Below are 17,022 nucleotides of genomic sequence, written 5' to 3'. Positions count from 1 at the left end.
TACCAAGAAAGGTAAAATCCGACCTTCCAAGCTCCGGGATTTGCCAACAATGCGATTAAAGCGAATGACGTAGTTTGATTTCTCTTTTCACAGTGATTAGGTTTTAAAAGTGTTTAAAGAACAATGACGGAAGTAATATATACTCTAATCGCATTATTAAAAAAACCCGAGAAATCATTCCCCGTAAACCGGCTACTCGATCGAGTAGCTAAGGTACTCGATCGAGTGCCTCCTTACTCGATCGAGTATCCACGTTACTCGATCGAGTACCCAATAGGTCAGAAACTTTTTTAAACTGCAACTCACCCTTACTCGACAGAGTAAGGCCTACTCGATAGAGTACCCAGAGACTCATAAATACGTAGTATTACAGTCTTCCCTCCTTAAAAAGAACTTCGTCCCCGAAGTTCAAACCACAACAAAACAAAGACTCACACTACAACACTCCCGACTCAACAACCAAAACAAACTCGACACAAAACATGTTACTAACCCAAACTCAACCCGACTCAACGACAACAACCATACCGACACAACATAAAAAGGGTATAAAAACTCTTAAAAACTCTTTGCGATCATCTCTTACCCCCCCCCCCCCCCCCAAAGAAACAAGGTTATGTCCCCGTAACCATACATACCTGATCAAAAAGGAAAGGGTAACGCTCTTTCATGGCATCCTCTGCCTCCCATGTAGCTTCCTCAGTCTTGTGGTTAGACCAAAGGATCTTAAGCAAAACTGTCTCACCGCTCCTAGTCTTCCTAACCTTTCAGTCAAGGATCTGCTTAGGTACCTCAAGATATGATAAGGACTCATCTAGCTCTAAGCTCTCTGCCTCTAACACATGTGACGAGTCACTCACACACTTCCGCAGCTGCGATACATGAAACACATTATGCACTCTCTCTAACGCGGCCGGTAAAGCCAGACGATATGCAACCTCCCCAACTCGCTCTAAGATCTCATAAGGCCCGATGAACTTCTGACTCAGCTTGCCTTTCTTCCCAAATCTCATAACCCCACGCATAGGAGACACTTTCAGAAGAACCTTGTCCCCAACCTGAAACTCTATATCCCGGCGATGTAGATCCGCATAACTCTTTTGCCTATCCCGAGCTGGTCTCATCCGTTCCCCGATCATCTTTATCTGCTTCAACCATCTCATGTACCATCTCTGGTCCTAGAACCACTTTGCCTCAAGATCGCTCGTCCCAACAAATCGGACTCCTACATCTCCTCCCATATAAAGCCTCAAACGGTGCCATGCCAATACTAGTGTGATAGCTGTTGTTGTAAGAAAACTCTATCAAATCCAACCTCTGTTCCCATCTACCACCAAAGTCCATCACACAAGCTCGTAACATATCCTCAAGAGTTTTGATTGTTCTCTCGGTCGACTGTCTGTCGCGGGATGAAAAGTTGTACTCATCTTCAAAGTTGTTCCCAAAGATTCCTGCAACTCTTTCCAAAACCTTGAGATAAATCTCGCATCTCTGTCAGACACTATGTCCTTAGGGACTCCATGTAACTTTAGCACATTCTTTCGATAAGCCATAGCTAATTGTGCTTTAGTCCATGTATCTTTCATTGGTACAAAGTGAGCCGACTTGATCGGTCGATCCACTATTACCCATATCATGTTGTTACCCCGTTGACTCTTTGGCAAACCCACGATAAAATCCATAGAAATGGATTCCCACTTCCACTCAGTACCTCTAAGGACTGAATCTTACCTTGTGGTCGTCATTGCCCCCTTTAACTCTCGGCATGTCAAACAACGGGCCACAAACTCAAATTTTGTTTCTTTCTTCATCCCAGGCCACCAAAACGTGTTCTTCAAATCCTTGTATAGCTTGTCACCACCTGGATGTACCGAATACGGTGTACAATGTGCCTCTGTCATGATAGTCTTTTTCACTCCTCATCATTAGGGACACACCACCTACCATCGAACCTCAAACTACCATCTGTATGAATAGAGAATCGGGACACTGTCCCTTTCTCTACTCCAGCTTTCCACTCAACCATCTTAGGATCTAAAGCATGTTTACCTCGAATATCATCATAAAGATCAGGCTGTACTGTCAAATCTCCCACAACATCCCCTCTCTGCATCATATGTATCCCAAACTTCCCCACCTCATCTCTCAACCTCATCAAAGATAGAGCTGTACATAGGGAATGTACACTCTTCCTACTCAAAGCATATGCAACAACATTGGCTTTCCCTTCATGGTAGATAATATCCATGTCATAATCGCCAATCAGCTCCATCCACCTCCCCTGTCTCATGTTCAACTCCTTTTGAGTGAAGATGTACTTGAGACTCTTGTGATCCAAAAATACCTTAAAGGTCGCCCCATAAAGGTAATGTCTCCAAATCTTGAGAGCAAACACCACTACACCCAGCTCTAGATCATGAGTAGGATAGTTCTCCTCATACGGCTTCAATTGCCTAGAAGCATAGGCAATCACCTTACCGTTCTGCATCAACACACATCCCAACCCATTCTTTGAGGCATCTGTATAAACCTTAAAGTTCTCGATCCCTTCAGGTAATGCTAAGATAGGAGCTGTGGTCAAACGCTCCTTTAATGTTTGGAACGCCTTCTCACAACTCTCATCCCAGCGAAACCTGTTCTCTTTCCTCATCAAAGCTGTCATAGGTCTAGCTATCTTGGAGAAATCTTTCACGAACCGTCTGTAGTATCCATCTAAACCCAAGAAACTCCTGATCTCAGCAACATTCTTTGGTGCTTCCCACTTTGTCACTGCCTCAATCTTTGTCGGACCCACAGCTACTCCCTCCTTAGAGATCACATGCCCCAGAAAAGCAACTTTCTCTAACCAGAACTCACACTTGGACAGCTTAGCATATAACTCATGCTCCCTCAAAGTCTGCAACACAATCCTCAGATGCTCCTCATGCTCCTCCTTAGTCTTAGAGTAGACAATGATGTCGTCGATAAACACCACCACAAACTTGTCCAAAAACTGTCTGAAGATTCTGTTCATCAAATCCATAAACACAGCCGGTGCGTTAGATAGCCCAAACGGCATCACCGCATACTCATAATGGCCATACCTCGACGTGAAGGCTGTCTTTGGTATGTCCACCTCCCTAATCTTCACCTGATGGTATCCCGACCTCAAATCAATCTTAGAAAAGACTGATGCACTACTCAACTGATCAAACAGGTCGTCTATCCTTGGCAAAGGATACTTGTTCTTCACCGTCACTCGGTTCGCTCACTCCCCGTAGTCTATCCACAACCTCGGACTCCCATCTTTCTTCTTCACAAAAAGAATCGGTGCTCCCCACGGCGATACACTAGGTCTAATGTATCCCTTCTCTATCAGATCATCTAACTGTTTCCTGAGATCCTCCATCTCTTTAGGACCCATCCGGTACGGTGCCTTAGAGATTGGCCTCGTCCCCGGTTTCAACTCAACGGTGAAATCTATCTCCCTCTTCGGTGGCAACCCCGGAATCTCCTCTGGAAAAACATCTGCAAACTCTCCCACCACTGGTATCTGATCAACTGTCGGACTCTGTATGCGGTCATCTCTCACATGGCACAAGATCAAAGGACATCCCTTCCTCAGATAAGACTTCAAGGTGACAGCTGCAATCAACTTAACTTTGGGTTTGACTAGAAACCCACGATAAGACACACTAACACCCTTAGGCCCTCTCAAAGACACTTTATTTTGATGACAGTCTATCTTAGCTTTATATTTTCCCAACCAATCCATCCCAACTATCATCTCAAAACCGTCAAAAGGAAACTCTAGCAAGTCTACAGGTAGATCAACTTGTCCAACTATCATAGACACATCTCTAAACAGCCTCCCACATGATACAGACTCACCCGAAGGTATAAAAACTTTCTCGCTTACAGACTCATATACCCTCAAACCCAACCGTTTAACATGACTCGAAGATACAAACGACTGAGACGCCCCCGAATCAAACAAAACAAAGGTATGAATACCGTTAACAAGAAAAGTACCAGTGATAACATGTGCATCCTCCTCACCGCTTTCTTGTCCATCATGAACAACTTTCCACGGTCTTCTGTCCACCTCCCTGACAAGATTGGCCGATGTGGTCGGCATAGACCCGACCCCCGATTGTTGTTGTTGTTCGTAGTCTGTTTCTCGATAAGAATTACCGCCATTGCGGTTACCTCCACCCCGATAGCTCGACTTCCCCGGTTAGACCATGACCCAGACGGTCTATTGCTCGCATAACTCTGTGCAGGTCCCTGAGAATAGCTCCCCCGAGCCGATCCCTGAAAAGCTCCTGGCATACTCGTGCACCCATGTCTCTTGTGGCCTACACCGCCACAGCCATAGCAGGTCATCCCCCAACTACCACTACCACTCACACGGCCACGCCCAAAGGAAGCCCCAGCACTGAACCCTGACCCAGAAGAAAACCCTTTAGCTTGATTGTGGTTGCCTTTCTTGTGACTAGATTGGCCACCACCCTCACTCTCAGCCTTTCTTTTCTCAACACCCACTCTCTCCTGAGCCATCTCCACTAACCTCTCGGCTCTCCCAACTCTCTTATAAGCTTCCTTAACATCAGTAAGGACTCCTACAGGTAGCTTATCCATGATCTTAGGGGTCAACCCCCTCTCAAACCTCAGCGCCAGGTTCTCCTCACTCAAACCCATATCCTCAGCATACCTAGACTTCTCATTGAACTTCTTGTAGTACTCAGCCACAGACATGTCAGATGTCATCTTAAACCCATCAAACTCCTCTCTCAGCTTACTCCTCACATGCTCCGGTACAAACTCTTTCCTCATAGCCCTCCGAAACTCTTCCCAAGGTATAGCAGGTAAACCCTGGTTCGCATACATCTCCTTAGCACTCACCTTCACCTTATGTCACCACTCGCCAGCTGCTTCCCTCAGGTAGAATGCAGCTTGCTCTACTCTCATCTCATCAGAACAATAAACCAGGTCTAGTATATTCTCCATCTCACGATGCCAGTTGTCAAGAAGGTTTGGTTCCCCGGTCCCCTTGTACTCTTTTGGGTTGAACCTCGCTATGTAGAGACTGATCTTAGAGTGATCAACCTCCTTGTCCTTTCCCACTTTCTTTAAGGCCTCTGTAAGAACATCCTGATGCTCCAACATCTTAACGACATCATCTATGTTCATGGTCTCAGCTCTCGCATAATAAGCGTTTCTCTTGGGCGGCATCTTGAAACTATATAAGAAAGGGTAGACATAAACATACGTACTAAAACCTCAAAACACGACAGCGGACTGCCCAGAACACACTCGATCGAGTGCCTATACCTACTCGATCGAGTAAGAGGCTACTCGATCGAGTGCCCACCATACTCGATCGAGTGCCTCGACATCAGACACCAAACAGACCTTCTGATCTCTAACCTACTCGACCGAGTAGCCAGGCCACTCGATCGAGTGACCCCCTACTCTATCGAGTGCCCGAGGTACTCGATCGAGTGCCCAAAAACACGATTCTGGTTGCAAAAACGTCAAATACCCACTCGATCGAGTCAGACCCACTCAATCGAGTCATGCTAACTCGAATATGCAACCCGCATGCTATATCATATCCCAACATACTACACAACTTTATAAACTCAACATTATACTATAGTTAAGCATGCGATTCTACCAAGCTTTTCATACGATCAACAAAACGATTATATCATGTTATCAAACGCCACATAGTAAACATCCAACATGCTTCATGTTCAAACAACAGTTTTATATACTTCATCAACCTTTCATTCAAAAACTCAACCTCCTACTCCAAACATCCAACAATTACAACATACTTCATCACATCCACACACAGGCTAACAAACAACACATAGGACCTTGACATACACCCCTCATGTGACCGGTTCAAAATTGTAGGGCGATCTCGCGACTTTAGCTCCTAAAACCTTTACCCCGGGTTCATTTTAATTGACTCCCTATGTTCATTAGATTCATTGGTTACAGGTTTCAGGATCGTCGCTCTGATACCATTTTGTAACACCCCCATACTCCAAGTGCCTTACCAGGACCACCCAGGTATAAGGATGCTACCATCTCGGTTACCCGAGGCAATGATAATCAAATAAACAATAATGAAACAACATTTAAATATAAATACTTTAGCGAAAGGTTACAATCTCAAAACCAAAACCAAAAATACGAATACATGTTTCAAACCAACTGTCTAATCAGCTAACTGAAATGTTTATTAAACTACTAGCTACAGCGGAAGACTTCTATCATCAGACCGTGGCACATCCCAGGTATCCCAGTAACTCTACTCATACATGCTCAATAACTGCTCACCATCCCCGAATGGATCACCACAGTTTTTAAAACATTAACCGGGGTCAGTACTAATCACACAATTTATATAATCAATAGTACAGTAAACAACACAAATCAAACAAATCACACACAATCACCCACACCAATCAATCTCCGTCACCGACCGTCCACCTGGACCCGCCCGCTGGGGGGACCGCAGCCGTACCCACCAAATCCCCGCTCATCATACCGAGCGATAACCCTGTCCCATTAATGTGCACATCCCCTCCCGTGGCGGGTTCCACGGAGGGCGAAACTAGGGCGTGAAGCCACTCCCGCAAGTGACTCCACTCAGCCGAGAACGCATCTCGAGAACCAGAGACAAACAACCACAACCATCAACAACCGTCATAAGACCAATACGATAATAATCAGCAATTACACAACACCAACAATGCATTTTGGGACTAATACTGAGTAGGGAAACCCTACCTGGAAAGCACAACACAATCAGACGATCTCACAGCTGATATCAAAACACTTCCTCTACGAATCCTCCTCTTAACATACAAACATATAATCACTACCAATCATACAAAACAACAAAAACCCCTAAATCCCCATATTAGGGTTTAACCAACTTTAATGAAACATTATAAAAACGGTACGTAGGTCTTACCCTCGACGCAAGGATCACAAAGGTACCAAGAAAGGTAAAATCCGACCTTCCAAGCTCCGGGATTTGCCAACAATGCGATTAAAGCGAATGACGTAGTTTGATTTCTCTTTTCACATTGATTAGGTTTTAAAAGTGTTTAAAGAACAATGACGGAAGTAATATATACTCTAATCGCATTATTAACAAAACTCGAGAAATCATCCCCCGTAAACCGGCTACTCGATCGAGTAGCTAAGGTACTCGATCGAGTGCCCTCTTACTCGATCGAGTATCCACGTTACTCGATCGAGTACCCAACAGGTCAGAAACTATTTTAAACTGCAACTCACCCTTACTTGATAGAGTACCCAGAGACTCATAAATACGTAGTATTACAAGCATCGCATGCCATCACAAAATTCTTGGCATTTTAGAACATGGTAGGCCAATAGAAGCCGGATTGTAATACCTTTGAAATGGTTTTGGATGGTCCATGATGACCACCATAAGGAGAAGAATGACATCCTTCTAGCACACCTTTCACATACCATTGTGGTACACATCTCCGGAATAGCCCATCGGAGCAATGTTTGAATACATAAGGATCATCCCAAAAAAAGAACTTGGTATCATGCATGAACTTCTTTCTTTGTTGATATGAAAGGTCGGGTGGCAACTCCTTTCCAACTAGATAGTTGGCTTTGTCGGCATACGATAGAGTATTGGCCTCCAACATCATAGAGGAGTCATTGGTGAAAGAATCATCAATAGGTATATCAATACCTCCATCTTCATACTTTAATCGGGATAAGTGATAGCCAATAATATTTTCGGCCCCCTTCTTGTCACGAATCTCAAGATCAAATTCTTGCAAGAGCAAGATCCATCTTATGAGCCTTTGCTTAGCCTCTTCCTCGGCTAGGACATGCTTCAAAGCGGCATGATCGGTATGAACAATGACTTTGGACCCAATCAAATAAGAGCGGAATTTGTCTAAGGCATAGACAATGACAAGTAGCTCTTTCTCCGTGGTGGCATAGTTGATTTGAGCCGCAACCAAGGTTTCACTAGCATAGTAGATAGCATGGAGCACCTTGTCCTTTCTTTGTCCTAGCACGGCACCTACCGCATAGTCACTTGTATCACACATGAGTTCGAATGGCAAGTTCCAATCCGGTGATTGGATGATAGGTGAGGAGATCAAAGCCTTCTTTATCCTATTAAAAGACTCAAGACAATCATTAGTAAACACAAATGGAGCATCTTTTAAAAGAACCTCCGTAAGGGGTGTAGCAATCTTAGAAAAATCTTTGATAAAACGGCGGTAGAATCCTGCATGGCCTAAGAAACTCCTTACACTTTTGACATTTACCGGTGGGAGTAGTTGTTCAGTAACTTGGACCTTAGCACGGTCCACTTCAATTCCTCTTTTGGAAACAATGTGACCAAGTACCACTCCTTCATTTACCATGAAGTGGCACTTTTCCCAATTCAACACTAAGTCAACCTCTTCACAACGCTTCAAAAATTTAGTCAAATTAGCCGAGCATGCATCAAATGAAGAACCATAAACGCTAAAATCATCCATAAACACCTCCATGATATATTCAATGAAATCAGAAAAGATGTTTATCATGCAACATTGGAAGGTAGCGGGGGCATTACAAAGACCAAAGGGGATTCTACAGTAAGCAAAGGTACCATAGGGACATGTAAATGTAGTCTTCTCTGGGTCATCCGGGTGAATGGGTATTTGAAAGAACCCGGAATAACCATCTAAGTAGCAAAAGTACTTGTGACATGCCGACCTTTCCAACATTTGGTCAATAAAGGGTAATGGGTAGTGGTCTTTCTTGGTGGCCAAATTTAACCTCCTATAGTCAATACACAAGCGCCATACCGTCACAATTCTAGTGGGAATGATTTCATTTTATCATTTTTTACTACGGTGGTTCCTCCTTTTTTTAGGAACCACTTGGGCCGGACTAACCCATTTTGAGTTGGAAATTGCATAAATGATTCCCGCATCCAACAATTTAATGACCTCCTTTTTAACCACTTCTTGCATGTTCGAATTTAATCGCCGTTTACCTTGGACACATGGTTTATGATCTTCTTCAAGGTAAATTCTATGCATGCAAAAATCCGGGCTTATGCCCTTCAAATCATCAAGTTTGTAACCAATGACTTTCTTGTGAGTTCTTAAAAAATTTAGCAATGAAGATAATTGACTCTCACTTAAATGAGCACTAACAATGACCGGACACATTTCCGACTCATCTAGAAAAGCATATTTCAAATTAGAGGGGAGGGGTTTAAGTTCGGGTTTTTGTACCTCAAGGTCTTGAAGAGTAGAAACCAAACCTACAAATTGTGAGCTTTCCTACAATGATAGCTCTTCTCCATCTAATTCTATCTCCAAAGCATCCACTTCTTCACATCCAATTTCATCATCACCTGCAAATGATTCCAATAACAAGAGTGCCTCCAAGGGATCTTTAGTCAAAGATCGAGGTAAAAAGTCTTCTATCACAACATCAACAATATCCAAAACGTCAATAGAATAACAAGACTCTTCAAGCATTGGACTATTCATGGCACTATTCAAGTTATATGTGACCTTATCGTCACCAACTTCCAAAGTTAACTTACCATTCTTGACATCAATTACCGCACCTGCAGTATGTAAAAAGGGTCTACCCAAAATGATTGGGATTTATGCATCTTCGGCCATGTCAAGAACAATAAAATTAACCGGAATGAAAAATTTACCAACTTTAATGGGAACATCCTCCAAAACACCCAAAGGGCGTTTTATAGAATGATCCGTCATTTGCAAAGTGACACTAGTACATTTTAAGACCACCATCTTTAGCTTACCACAATAGAATAAGACATCACACTCACACTAGCACCTAAATCACACAAAGCTTTATCAATTGTATAGGTGCCAATGGTGCATGGAATGGAAAAGCTACCAGGATCTTTTAACTTAGGAGGGGACTTATTTTGTAAAAACGCACTACACTCGGCGGTGAATGCTATAGTTTCAACATCATCAAAAGTCCTCTTCTTAGTTAAAATATCTTTCATGAATTTAGTGTAAGATGGAATTTGAGCGATTAACTCGGTAAAAGGAACTGTTACCTGTAAATTCTTCACCACTTCCATGAACTTACCAAATTAAGTCTCCTTTTGATATTTGGCCAAATGATGAGGGAAAGGCACTTTGAATTTTTTTCGAAACTTTGACTTCAACTTCTTTTTTTGGAGGAGCATCCTCCACATCTTTTGCTTCCTCAATAACAATGGGTTCATCCACTTTCTTTGGAGTAGCATCAACTTTCTTTGGATTAGGAGAAACCTCAATTTCAACAAGTACCTCATCACTTTATTTGGGCATAGGGGACTCATCATACTTGGTATCGCTTCTCAAGGTGATAGCAATGATGGTATCATGTGGTGGCGCACCTTGGGGTGATAGTTGACCCGTCTTCCTATGAGAGCTAGAGGAGGCTATTTGAGCCATTTGATTCTCTAGCATTTTGATAGCGACATTGTGAGCTTGATCACTCTTTTGCATTTAAGCCAATAATTCGGATTGGGTCTTAGCCATTTGCATCACCAAAGCTTCAAGTTTACTCTCTCTCCCCCCCCCCCCCTGGTCATTTTGTTGAGATTTTGAGGATTGACCTTGGATTGGTAGGAAGTTTTGTTGAAAATTTTGTTGAGGTGGCCAAAATTTGATAGGCTATCTCATACCTAACAAAAATACCCTAGACTTGGCTAACAAATGAATGTAGTAAAGTAGGAGTCGAACACAAGGAGACAGGAATTGCGTAGTGAATTGCTATGAGTAGAATTATATCTAGGTCGTTTTCGATTATTTGTTGGGTTTGTTTGGTAAAACTTGTATTAAAAAGATATAAATTAATAATGCTAAAAGAGTCTAGGGGATTCGGGCCACACAAGCAAAAATGTAAATGCTCAAGTTAAACATAGAAGTTGATAATAACGTTAATCATTTAGGTCTAATGACAACCACCTCTCGGCCTTTGATTGTGATTCTGGCTTTGATTTTGATGATAATTAGGTGGATAATCAAACCTTTGTTGTGGTGGAATGTAGGTATTTTGTTGTTGAGGCACAGAGGTGTTTTGTGGTTGTTGGGGCACAAAGTTATTATGTGGTTGAGGATTTAGCACATTTGAGCTCTTATAAGACAAATTCGGGTGGTACTTTGTGTTAGGATTGTAAGTATTTGAAAAAGTACCCGGTGGAAGTGAACTTTGTCTAAAACTTTGAAAAGCATTTACCTCTTAAATGGTGGTTGACATAAGGCGGTGCAATGTCCCGCACCTCCGCAACCTTCACAAACAACAATTTGGCTAGTAGTGGACATAGCATTGACTTGTTGAAGAGATGAAGGCGCATTTTAGTCTCCAATTTTTGTTGAAGCAAGGAATTTGAGCCTTCAAGACGGATGTATCGGAAGACTCCTCCTTAGTCTTTAGTGGTGTACTTCGGGAATTGACATATTTTGAATCATAAATCGCCATGGATTCAATTGTGGCATGAGCAATATCGGTGTCAATTTGATCAAACCGCCCACTGTTTGCGGAATCAAGAACTCGTCGGGACTCGGCACAACATCCATTATAGAATGTTATAGCGAGAAACCAAGGATCTAACCCATGATGTGGGCATTGTCTTTGCAATTCCTTGTATCTATCTTAAGTTTCATAAAGGCTCTCTAACCCTTTTTGACGGAACCCCATGATTTGGCTTCTCAAAGTTTGAGTTTTCTCCGGTGGAAAATACTTTTGATAAAAAGCAAGAGCCAAAGTCTCTCAATTAGTGATTCCCATGGCGGTTCTATCAAGACTATTGATCCATAGCTTAGCCTTGTCCTTCAATGAAAAACGGAAAAGTATCTCCCTTATTTGAGATTGTGTGACTCCCGTTTGCCTAATCATTGAGCAATAATCACAAAAGTTTTGCACATGCAAATTGGGATCCTCCAAAGGACTTCCCTCAAATTGCCTCCTCTCTACAAGGCTAATGAAAGCCAGTTTGATCTCGAACTCCGCGGCTCCAATTTGGGTAGTAATGATGCCCCTTGGAAGCATGGCCGCGGTGGGCTTGGAATGATCGGAAAGTTTCAACATCTTTATGATTGGTGATGGTGGTGGCGGTGGAGATGATGAACTAGAAACTTCTTCTTCGTCACGGATTGGATAATTGGTACGAATGCGACCCAAACCAGCGGGACTAGAAGATTCGGCAAACTCCTGGAAATAATTGAGTCGGCTACAAAAAGTTCTCTTGGGCTCCGGATCAAAAGGAAGCAATTCTCCGGCAGAGGACCTGGGCATAAGACAACAATCTCAAAAAACTTGTAAATAACGGTCTCAAAGAACAGGTTGTAGCGCCATGAAATAAAGACAATAATATAAAATAACAAAGAGTACGTTTTTATTTCATATAAAAAAAACTTGAAAACAAATTTATTACAAGGCGTCACCGCCGTATTTCCTATACAGGAAATACAAGGCTACAAGATCTACTCAGCAAACTTAATATAATATACTAGTTATTTATAGGTTTTAATTTCTATAGTGAAACTCACTCCCTTAGTTCCCCAGCATATAAACCTGAAAAAAAAAAAATTAAAATAAACAAAATCAGTTAAAACTGACTGAATATGATCTCAGTTACCTTCAGCGGTCCTCAAATAAATAATTCTCATTTAATAATTATAATTGGATACCCCTGTCATTTTATCATAATATAAAAAATATGAAATACTGGTCTACTATTACTGAAGTGAGACACATTACGGAGTAAAACTCCCCTGAGCTAAGCCCTCCTCCATGTACAGAGGATCCTAGGTCTAAGACCCATGTAAATCCCCTGGCACTTTCACCAGTGATAATCAGAACCGTAGTTCACATAAGGCCATGCCCCCTTCCATGTACACATGATGAATTTGTAATGTTGTCCCTCTCCCGTAATCGTATCCCGAATGTAACAAATGGCCAATTGAACATTATATGAAAAATGAGCATGAAAACACTATAGTATAATGGACATAAAATTAACATGAATGGTATAACAACAATAATATGGACTACATAATCATTATTTTTATAAATATTTACTTATAATATCATCTCATTTCAAGGAAATTACTAATTTCTACGATAAAGGATCCTGAAATCATACCTTATAGTATTAATATAGGTAACTGTGGGTGACTAATGATTAGTAAGTGTTCGTTGTTAGTCCTTTGTTTCTCTTCGCATGTGTTTCTCTTTTTTACAAATTGTAAATGGCTATTTATAGGTGCATATGTCGGTTAACATTTACACATAGGGTAAGTATTAATTTTGGTGGTCCAATGGGATTTTTACTTAATGGCTAAGAAATTGTTTTGAGTTATCATCCTACAAGGCAAACTTATCACTAAAGGTAAAAAATCTAACTATAGTATTAATATATATAGTAATATGGAGTAGTTGTTTATATAATTGTAATAATACAAAAATGAGTTAAACGGAGTATATGTATAATATGTGCTTATCGTATATTATTATACGTTGTATTATTTATTTATTTTTACTAAAATATTTATATTTTTTTTAAGGGTTATTACATTCTACCCTCCTTAAAATAAGTTTCGCCCCGAAACTTCAATTACCTTAGTTTAGAACAAATGGGGTACTTGTTTTTCATTTCCAGCTCTGTTTCCCATGTCGCTTCTGACATATCGTGGCGAGACCATAAAACTTTCGCTAATGGAATAGTTTTATTACGAAGAATTTTTGTCTTTCGATCTAAAATTTGAATTGGCACCTCCTCGTAGGTAAGATCTTCCCTAACTTGTAAAGGTGGTATGTCAATAATATGACCAGGATCAGGGATATATTTCTTTAAAAGTGAAACATGGAAAACGTCATGTATCCTTGACGATTCTGTCGGAAGATGAAGTCGATATGCCACACTTCCAACTCTTTCATTTATTTCAAAAGTCCATATGTATCTTGGACTCAATTTTCGTTGCTTCCCAAAGCGTATTACTCCTCTCGTAGGTGATACCTTGAGAAATACGAAATCTCCCTTTTCAAATTCTAATGGTCGTCTCTTGAGATCAGCATAACTCTTTTGACGACTCTGTGTGGTTTGCATTTTCTCTCGTATGATTCTTACTTTTTTAATTGTCTCTTGTATCAGATCTGGTCCAATTATTTTGGATTCATCAACATCACTCCAACATATTGGTGTTCTACACCTTTGTCCATACAAAGCCTCATAGGGAGCCATACCAATACTAGCAAGATAACTGTTATTGTAAGAAAACTCTATTAAGGGTAAGTATTGCTCCCATGATCCTTGAAAATCCAAAACACATGATCGTAATAAATCTTCCAAGGTTTGGATGGTTCACTCAATTTGACTATCTGTCTGCGGGTGGAAGGCGGTACTAAAGTTAAGCTTAGATCGCATCGCTGTTTGAAAACTTTTCCAGAACTTGGCTAAGAAATTTGTATCTCTATCCGATATAATGGTTATGGGAACCCCATGTAATCTCACTATTTCTTTTATGTATTTCTTAGCTAATTATTCTGAGTTCTATGAAGTCTTAGTGGCTAAAAAGTGAGCACACTTGGTTAGTCTATCTACTACTACCCATATTTCATTCATTCCTTGAAATGTTAAGGGTAATCCTGTCAAAAAATCCATAGCAATTGACTCCCATTTCCAAGTAGGAATATCTAGGGGTTGTAAAAGTCCTCCTGGTCTTTGATGTTCTATTTATACTTGTTGACAGGCTACACATTTTGAGACAAAATCTGCTATTTCTTACTTCATATTACTCCACCAAAATGTATGTCGAACATCTTTATACATCTTGTTTCCCCCGGGATGTATTGAATATTGTGACTTATGTTCTTCGTTCAAAATCTTTTCCTTGATAATTTCTGAATTTGGTACACAAATTCGATTTTGAAACCAAAGCGACCCATCTTCTTGAATCACAAAACCTGGTGCTTTTCCTCTTTGTATATCTTTTCGAATTTTTACAAATTGGGGAACCGTTCCTTGGGCTGTTTTTATTTCATCCTTCAAGATTGGTCTTATTTATAAGGCTGCCATATAGCCACTTAGATCACCAATAACCATTTCTATATCTAGTCTTTTCATGTCTTGCAGGATGCGAGGTTCTTCTACCGTAAACATGTTTAGAGTGGAAAAAGGTTTTCGACTAAGTGCATCAGCTACCACATTAGCTTTACCGGGATGATATTGGATATCTAAGTCATAATCTTTGATAAATTCAAGCCATCTACGTAGTCTCATGTTTATCTCTTTCTGGGTAAAAAGGTATTTCAGGCTCTTGTGATCAGTGTATATACGACACGAAATACCATAGAGATAATGTCTCCAAATTTTCAAAGCAAAAACCACCACAGCAAGCTCTAAATCATGAGTAGGATAATTTTGCTCATGTGCTTTCAACTGTCCAGAAGCATAGGCAATTACTTTTCCATTCTGCATTAACACACAACCTAAACCTAGCTTTGAGGCGTCACTGTATACTTCTAATCCATCAATGCCATGTTGTGTAAGTATAGGGGCAGAGGTGAGTCTATTTTTCAGTTCATAAAATGTTTCCTCACACTTTTCATTCCATACAAACTTGGTACTTTTTCTGATAAGATTTGTGAGTGGTTGGGTTATTCTAGAAAATTCTTTCACAAAACGACGATAATATCCAGCTAATCCCAAAAAGCTACGTACTTTTGCTACATTCTTGAGTGCGGGCCATTTGGTGATTGCCTCAATCTTTTGAGGGTCTACCTGTACTCCTTTTTCTGAGACAACATGGCCTAAGAAACTTATTTCTTTCAACCAAAATGCACATTTCTTAAATTTGGCATATAACTGGTTTTTCCTTAAGGTTTCCAAAACTACCCGTAAGTGGTAAAAATGTTCTTTCTCATCCTTAGAATATATTAAAATGTCATCAATGAAAATAATGACGAATCTATCCAAATAAGGCCTTAACACTCTATTCATAAGGTCCATAAAAATTGTAGGAGCATTCGTGAGTTCAAAAGGCATGACCATAAATTCATAATGTCCATAACGAGTTCTGAAAGCTATTTTAGGGATGTCATCTATTTTTATCCTCAATTGGTGATATCCATAGCGAAGATCTATTTTTGAGTAAATAGCACGTCCTTGTAATTGATCAAAGAGGTCATCTATTCGAGGTATAGGATACTTATTTTTTATAGTGACCTTATTAAGCTCTCGATAATCTATACACAAGTGCAAACTTCCATCTTTCTTTTTAACAAAAAGCACTGGTGCTCCCCAATGTGAGGTACTGGGTTTTATGTACCTTTTTTCTAACAGCTCATCTAGTTGAGTTTTTAATTCCTTTAACTCTGCAGGTGTCATTCTATAAGGGGATTTGGAAATGGGTTCACTTCCTGGTATTAGTTCAATTGTGAAATCTACTTCCCTATTGGCGGCATTCCTAGGATTTCTTCAAGAAAAACATCCGGAAATTCCTTAACTACGGGAACACTGGTCAAATTTGGTTCCGCCTCTAAACTGCTACATACATCGCATAAATAACCCTTACATCCTTGTCATAATAACTTCAGGGCTTTTAAAAAGGACATAATCCTATTGGTGTTCTTGTTGGATTTGTGGTTCTGAAATAGTATCTCGTTCCCATTAGGTTTTGTAATAGTTAATGATTTCTCATGACAATTTACCATCACATGATTCTTTTTTTTTTTGGGGAAAGGTTAAGTATATTAATCATCATCACAAAAAGGAGTACAAAAATTTAGTATAAGTCCACTAGGTATCTAAGTATCTATACTTTGTACACAAATACCATACAAAAAAGGGAACCCCACAACTAATGTCGAATTTGCTGCAACCAATTTCCCTCTTCTCTGGTCAGTTTGGAAGTATTCCTAGCATGAAACCGAGTGCACACATCCAAAATTAACTTCTTGATGAGAGCAGTAGGATGAAGAAACTTGGAG

The 17,022-nt window shown here is 40.6% G+C and overlaps 1 non-coding gene across 1 annotated transcript; it reads left to right on the top strand.

The window, feature by feature from the left end:
- The first annotated feature begins 11,641 nt into the window (after positions 1 to 11,641).
- Positions 11,642 to 11,748, top strand: LOC141654605 (small nucleolar RNA R71). The gene has a single exon (XR_012548161.1). It is a non-coding gene; the product is annotated as a small nucleolar RNA R71 (small nucleolar RNA).
- The last annotated feature ends 5,274 nt before the right edge of the window (positions 11,749 to 17,022 follow it).

This window comes from Silene latifolia, chromosome 4 (genome assembly GCF_048544455.1).
Source record: "Silene latifolia isolate original U9 population chromosome 4, ASM4854445v1, whole genome shotgun sequence".
Classification (NCBI taxonomy): Eukaryota; Viridiplantae; Streptophyta; class Magnoliopsida; order Caryophyllales; family Caryophyllaceae; genus Silene; species Silene latifolia.
The sequence above is the reverse complement of the archived record's forward strand: the minus strand, read 5'-3'. Positions and strand labels throughout refer to the sequence as shown.